The following is an 8,175-nucleotide window of genomic DNA, read 5'->3' on the forward strand; positions in this document are numbered from 1 at the left end:
TTATTGGGGCGGGAAGAGTAAATTGTTATTACCCTGATTATGGGAACTGTGCTTGGAACTGTACTTGGCCTTTTGTTATGATGGAGGGACTCACCATCAACTGAGTAGCACTCGCTAGGCAAGGGACATGGGTTCCAAAACTCTGTGAAGGGAGAGAGACTTGAGACAGGTATTAGTACCTGGTGGTGTGGGCCCCTTTGTGAGGGCCTGAAGCACCAATTGCACCTCTGTCTCTCTCCACTGTAGAATGTCAGAGCTAATTTTGGGTCTATTAAGAGTCTTGCTACAGGTACTGTGCTGCATTCACTTTGGCCTTATGGTGCACCAGCACTAAGGCCCCCACTACTATGAGCTGAAATCACTGAGAGCTGAAATCACTGAGCACTGTGTCAAGTAGTGGGGAGCCGGAAGATCTAGAGTGCAGTGGTGCTGTTCGTGAGACGGCGAGCTGTGCAGAGCGGAGCCGTTCGCAAGACGGCTAGCTGAGCAGAGCTGTTCGTGGGACGGCGAGCTGTGCAGAGTGGAGCCGTTCGTGAGACAGCGGTGTGTTCGTGAGACGGCGAGCTGAGCAGAGCTGTTCGTGAGACGGCGAGCTGTGCAGAGGGAGCCGGTCGTGGTGGAGCGGAGCCGTTCGTGAGACAGCGGTGTGTTCGTGAGACGGCGAGCTGAGCCGAGCTGTTCGTGAGACAGCGAGCTGTGCCGAGCGGAGCCGGTCGTGGTGGAGCGGAGCCGTTCGTGAGACAGCGAGCTGAGCAGAGCTGTTCGTGAGACGGCGAGCTGTGCAGAGCGGAGCCGGTCGTGGTGGAGCGGAGCCGGTCGTGGTGGAGCGGAGCCGGTCGCGAGACGGCAAGCTGAGCAGAGCTGTTCGTGAGACGGCGAGCTGTGCAGAGTGGAGCCGGTCGTGGTGGAGCGGAGCCGTTCGTGAGACAGCGTAGCAGAGCAGAGCCCTGTGGGGCAGTCAGCTTCAGGACACGTAAGGTACCCCTTACCTCTTTCCCCCACACACAGGCACATTTTAGCCAGACTGGGGAGTAACACTCTGCAGATGAACTTTTGAACTCTGGGGCTGGACTTTTTGGATTTTGGGTGATTTGAGGATTGCTGGACTCAAGAGACATTTGGGGTTCTGGGACTCAAGAACCCGAGGGAAAGGATGTGGCCCAATTTTCTGGGGTGGGTCTTTGCTCATGGTTTGGTTAATGAACACTAGTTGTGGTGTTTTCCCAATTTAATGCTGATGTCGTTTACCTCATGTAATTAAAGATTCTCTACTACACCGAGACTCCGTGCTTGCGAGAGGGGAAGTATTGCCTCTTCGAGGCGCCCAGGGGGTGTGTAAGATTTTCCCAGGTCACTGGGTGGGGGCTCGAGCCAGTTTTGTATTTGCTTTGATGAGAGGGAACCCCTGTGTACTGAACCCGGCCCTTGCTGCTATCAACTTGGCCTGGCAGAAGGGTTACATATATTAGGTGCATATTGTTTATAATTGGTACTTTTAATTGAGACGCATTGTATAGATTAGCTCAGGTTTATTCTTATATGCCCTGTAGGCATGCCATTGCATGTGTACAGGGTCCAACCAGGTGCAGGCACCACCAAGATTAATTTCCTTTACTAGTCCAGTAAAGGGACAGCAGCAGAGGGGTGGATAGGGGATTCCCACCTATCCAACATCACCACTGGGATACTCAGGATCTCTTTTACTGTCAACATCAGACACCCAGGCGAGTGTTGCCTGCTGCTGAATAATCCAGGGAGGAAAGGGGAGGTTACACGAGATAGCATGAATTTCTCAGTGCTTTTATCACCCACATCGCTTTATTGCTGTGCCAAGTTTCCAGGTTGCCAGCGGAATCCTGTCCCACAGCATTTCCCAGCTGTAGCAGTGTCTCACGGCTCCTAGAGGGGGCCATGGCTCAGCATTCATGTCCCATTCCCCATCAATATCCGGCCCGGGCCGAGGAAGCTAATGATCCAACAAGTGGATCAAATTAGGTGATGGTTCCTACGGCCCGTTGTGCATATGCTAGGAAGAGGCTGCTCCTAGCAGATTCTGGACCACAGCACCTTTTTGCTGTGCTACAGCCACACTCACCCCTGACTCAGTTTCCCGGGCAAGGGTAGACAGCAATTTTGCCCCCTCAGCCACTGAGTCTGCGCCTCCTAGGCTTCTACCTGAGCCCTCAGAGTTAAACCCCGTTACTTCATTACAGAAAATAACACAACAAGAAAAAAGGTCCCACATGCCAATGCCCAGAAAAACCTTTAGTGGCCATAATGCTGAAGACTGCAGGCAGAGTGATGGCATCCATCATACCCCCACTGCTTGTTTGCTAGCCCCTGATCAGGCACACCCTTATGCCCTTCCTCCTGGGTCCCAGGGGCATTACTTGATTGTTCGAGCTGCTTGTTTGTTCTGGGCAGCAAGCTTCTATTGCTCCAGCTCTGCTCCACTTTCCTGATCCCTGGCCTCCAGCGTCGTCCACCTCTCCTTCAAAAGCAGTCTTTCTACTCCTGCCTCCACAGGTCTGGACCTCTCACCATCACTGCTACCTCTGCTGGATCATCTGGGGAACCATCTGCTTGGTCTCTTTTATGCCCTGTAGGAGAAAAAGGGACTTCTCTGGACCCCAGTTTGGGGCAGAAACCCCATTGCTCTTCATGGCGTGTAAGTGCAGCAAGGCCACCAGCTCTGATTTCTTCTGATTGGCTGACAGCCCTCGCTGTTCACACAGTTCTTCTGTTTCTTGGTGAGTTTCTTTGTTCATCTGACTTTTCTGCTGCTTTATTCATCATATACTGACTTTTGTTCTATTCCCTTTATCTACAATAAACAAACAGAAAATATAAAAGCTGTAACCTTGTACTTTGCTCCCTCACTTTTGAATCTGTTATAGTGTGTTTTGCAAGTGTTTGGAGCCTGAATCTCAGTTTGCTGATTTTTTTGGGTGCAGCAGCTGTAACAAGTATACCATTGACATTTTGGGGCCCTGCCAGACCACTGAGTGGTTCTCACCCCTCTCTTCTTTATTTTCATTTGCACTTGTGTAATGAAATGAGGGCTGGAAGAATGCCGTAGGCCTGAGAGTCTGTGAAGTCCTAAAATCTAATCCTGGCACTAACACTGACTTTCAATGTGGCCTTGGGCAAGTCTAGTGGTCTTTCAGCCTCATTTTCTCCAGCTGCAGATAACAATATCTACCTACTGCACAGAGTTAATAATACATAGATATTAATATTTATTCTTGTATACGTTACACAATTTAGTCCATGATGATAGAAATTAAGGTATTTTTCCAATAGGTCTCATTACCAAATGCGGTATATTTTAGTGATAAGAAAAGGGCTTGTAGTTTCAGGATTCAGCACATTTTAAAACGAGGCATTTGGAGAAATCAAAACAGCATGTCTGATTTGCTTGTGTTGAGTTTTGATTAAAACTGACCTCTTTGTAATGAGTCGAAATGATTTAGATCATCTTAAAATAAAGCCAAAGAGAGAAAAGGTTGATCTAAACAGATTCTTTTCATTCCTGAACAAAGGTGATAAACAGTTTGGACCAATCAGATGCTTCTATTAGGGTCCTGTTGATTCATTAGTTTGAAAGGACACCGGGTGTCATTTGGGGAAAGTATGATATTATACTGCAGCCAGCAACAAGGGATCCAGGATGGCAGGAGAGGAAGAAAAAGTTAAGATCAGGTTGCTGCTGGAAATTAAATGCCTACACTTCATTATAAGAACTTCAAAAAATAATGAGTGAAATCGCAGCCCCATTGTAGTCAATGACAAAACTCCCATTTATCTTAATGGGGCCAGGATTTCGCTCCATGTTTGAACAAGTGGTTAGTGAGTAAACTGAAAAACAAATGTGCTTCGTGTAACTAAAGTACAACTGATGAATGAGAGACCAGGGGAATCCACAAAGTGGAGGGCTTGGTGCTAAAACAGGAAACAGGGCACAATGTTGAAGAAGGGAACACCTTTTCACATTGAATTTTCAAGTCTCTCATGCCATCTACTGACTCTTTTGATTATTAACAATGGTTTAAAGCCTCCTCCTCCTGGTTTATTTATACGTTTGTAAACATTCCAGAAAGTTTTACGTGAATTACTGCCCTCTTTGTTTCAACCCCAAAAATACTCTTTCTTTGTATACGTGCATTATAGTACTGAGCCTTTGTAAACTCCATTTTCCATTGTCTCTGGAGGTTAAAGATATTGCCTAAGCCACTCTCACTCCTGTTATTGCTGCATAAGTGCTTATTACATTACTAGCAGAGCTGGGAGAACAGTTTACTGAGAAAATCCAAAGCTGTTCAAAAACAGCAAATATGGCTTTCCTGGACTCAACATAGGAAAGTTATTTTTGGGTACCTACAAACATCTGAATTCACCGAAAATAACTTTTGTCTGCTTCTTCCAACAGTTCACTTAACTGTAATTTACAGTGGATATTTATTTGTCCCAGTATCTTTCATTACTTTTAGATGGAGTGTAAGAAGCAGAAATTGTATTCACAGATAGACAGGATTACAACAGATACCATTATTACCTTAAACCTATTTTTTACCTATTTTAATTTCATTAGTTTACCAATGCATTCTCCTGCTTGACTCACCGAGACACAATGAATGTCAATTTTTAATGCTGTTTCAACCAGACAGCAATTACGCACTGACGGCCCCTCCTATACAGAGTATGCAAAAAGCCATTCAGACCTTACAGCAGTTCCTAATAGAAGCCATTCATTAAACTTTAATAGTTAAATTCGATCTCGTGTTAAAATGTTTGTCTGCCAAAGCCTTTGGAATTTTATAGCCTAATCTGTCTCTCCTGACTGTGCTATTCACTTGTAATCATTTTTCCTTTGGTTTATGATTGTAAACAGTTCCTTGCCTACGCTGGGGACCAGATCCTTTGCTGCAGTGGAATTACATCAATTCACATCAGCTGAGTAGCTGATCCCATATTTTTTTAAAAATACACACTCTCTTTCTCTTTCTCTTTCCCTTTCCTCTCTACCTAGAATTATATTAAAATTGTTTTCATTGTGGTTTAATGTCCACATTGTTTTTGCAGAATTCATTGTCCACCCTGCCACAATGGGGCCAAAACTCCTTGGATCCTTGCCTAAGCATGGAGTGGATTGGAGGAGGGATGCTCAGGTGGTGATGAGTGGGCGGAAGGAGGGAGCATACTATCTCCATGCATTGTCTCCCCTGAGATTCCACACCAAAACTTATGCTGCTTCAAGTCCATGGCAGAATGGCTCCACTGGGGCGGCGTTGTTATGGAGCCAAGTTGGGCTTAAGACACGCAGAGGCACTCTGACAGCACAGGACCTCTACAGACTATTCTGGGATACACTGACTCTCTCTAATGTAATCAAGGAAAAACAAACCCAGAGACAGAAAGTCTGTCTATAGGCCAGTTGCAATGGGAAACTAGCTCCTTCCCCAATTGGCCTTATGATTTTATTATTCCTTGTTCTTCCTCCATGTTGTGTCTTGCCTTTAATTAAATTGTAAGGTCTTTGGGGCAAAAACAAGTCTGTGTTTGAACAATGGGGTCCTGACTGGAGCCTGTGGGTGTTTCTGTAACAGGTCTGGGGAAGGCAGTATGCTAAATCAGATATAGTATTTCTTCCCTCTGCCTGTATTGTAGCTTCTCTCTCTGCTGCACTAGAGACCAGAGTGTAGTCTTTTCAGCACTTTCATATATGTGTATTCCCACAAATATCATACAGAGTTAAATCTCTGATAGAAGGTCAGTGACACAAAATCTCAGAAGGAAAACATTTACTAAATAAATCTATATATGACTACATCATAGTTACTTACAGTCCTTGAAACAAGTGTGAATATTGGCAATAAGAAATCTTTTAAAGACAACACTTTCAGTAGGGTTTCCCCCAAGTTTTAGTACTTGTGGCTATCAACTTAAAATGTAAAATAGTTATGTGCATACACTCCCCTCGGACTCTTCCTCTGAGAGGATTTACCCTTCTCAGTGGCATAGTGTCCAACCCGCTGTAGGTCACATCAGCTCCTCAAAGAGTGATAGTCCCACAGTCTCCTTCAGACTCCCCTCAGGTATTTGCAATGACAGTCTGCAATTTGCACAGCCTGGAGCATTTCTAGCAGTGCAGTTGGGTGAGGGAGCCAACAGACAGCCTAAGACCCTGGAATACAATCCTTACAGCAGAACTTTTTGGTCCTTGCACTGCTCCAGCACTGCATCCTCCCACTCCTCCTATTTGTAAATTACGACTCCTCCCCATGAGTTGCTATTGGGCTGCCGTTGGTTACTCTCTCAGGGACTCCGGATATGCCCTGCCAGGCTGCTTAACCACAATAGAAATCATCTAAATAGCTTCAAATAGCTAATAAGCAGGCCTAGTGCCCACCACCCAATTTGTGGATGACGCTGGCCATCCAGCAGAGTCACTCTGCCCAGCTCCAGCAAGTCTTCACACTGAGGCCCCAAAACAAAACAAACAAAAAAACTAAGTATCCTTGCCCCAGTTTCTTCCTTTATTTGCACCACTCCTCATACACTGAAGAATTGGATCACAGGCTTTTCAGACCCACATCCTCAATGATATTTAGGCACCTATCAGCCCCCTTTAGGTTCCGAAGTCCACCATTTAAGGAGGGAGTCACAAAGGAGCTTAGGTGCCTACCAGAGTTAGGAACCTACATAGCTTTGTGAATCCCATCCTTAGGCTCCACCGCTATTTTCTAAACCAGCACTCACATTCCACCTAACCCCATAGGTACCTAAGTCCCCTAGGCACCTAAGTTTCTACCAGTTGGTATTCACAAACCTCCCATAGCCCTGACTGCCCCATGGCTAACAAGTTGCTCAGAGACTTAGCTGAAGCTGAAAGCCTTGGAGGCCCCAAAGTGGGATTCTGAAACCAGGCAGGACATGTCAATAGGGTACAATCCTTTAGGTGTGCTTTGAACACGCCTAAGACCCAATACGTGAGAGACCCCACAGCAGAAGGGCCAGACGCAGGCCCCCAACAGGCAGATGGGCAGCACAGCACCTACACAAGACAGCAGGGACACAGGGAAATGTAGGGTGAGTATGAGAGCAGTATCGAGCATTAGCAGGAGACACTGAAAGAGAGAGACTGTTTCAGCTGCCAGGGCATGGGCTACCTAGGAACTAAGCTAGGTCAGCTGCTTAATTCTAGGAGAGGGTTCACAACTGAGGATCCCAAATGGAGGGAGGACCTATCGCTGGCCCATCAGCCAGGCGGCCCATATTAGGTGCCTAAGCCCTCCTCTTTCCACCCCTTTCCTTGGCATTTCACTCCTCGCTAACTTAGGTGGCTTCCCAGTCAGTTTGCTGGTTTCTGAGAATGCCTTTCTGGGGCACCTGCCCCTCCCTGTGTGCCTAGCTGGAGGTTGAGGAGCCCACTAGGCAGCAGTCTACCTAGGAGTTAGGCATTGCAGTACTGACTGGAGCCACCCCTACATACCTTTGAGTTTCTGGGCCTCCGTCTCTTCCACTTAGAAGACATATTTATGACCTTTAGAATCTTCTTCTGAATCAAACATATTTCAAAACACATTGCTGATGGGAAATACTTGGAGATACTGAGCAGTCCCTCTCCCCCACTTTTGTATTTTTTCCCCTATGCTTCTCCTCATATTTGCAAATATGTACACCTCACTCTTTATTATGGCCATAACATGAAATAATAATATGCAGTTTTTCATTGTGGTTGCACCCTCTTCCCTTTCATGGTGAGGAACTAACTCTACAATTGTAGCTGCTATTGTTTTCATGTTTTCTTTGTCCTCCTGGCCTCAACAATTTCCTGTGACAAATGAGCTCCACTGTCCAGTTATGTGTTGTGTGCAGAAGTATCTCCTTTTATTGGTTTTATATTTGATTTTATATACCCTCTTATTTGTCTCCCTTCTAAGGTAAACAATCCCACTCTTTTCAATCACTCTTCCTAAGAGAGTTTTTCTAGGGCCTGGATCATTTCTTCTCATGTCTGAATCTTCTCTAATTCAGCAATGTCTGTTCTGAGATGAGGTGACAGGATTCCAGATGAGACCACAGCACTGCTTCATATAATGGCATTATAATATTCCCCGTATTATTCATTGTCTCTTCCTTACAAATCTTAAAATTGTGTTTGATTTTTGACTG

This window comes from Natator depressus, chromosome 8, assembly GCF_965152275.1.
Source record: "Natator depressus isolate rNatDep1 chromosome 8, rNatDep2.hap1, whole genome shotgun sequence".
In the NCBI taxonomy this organism is placed as follows: Eukaryota; Metazoa; Chordata; order Testudines; family Cheloniidae; genus Natator; species Natator depressus.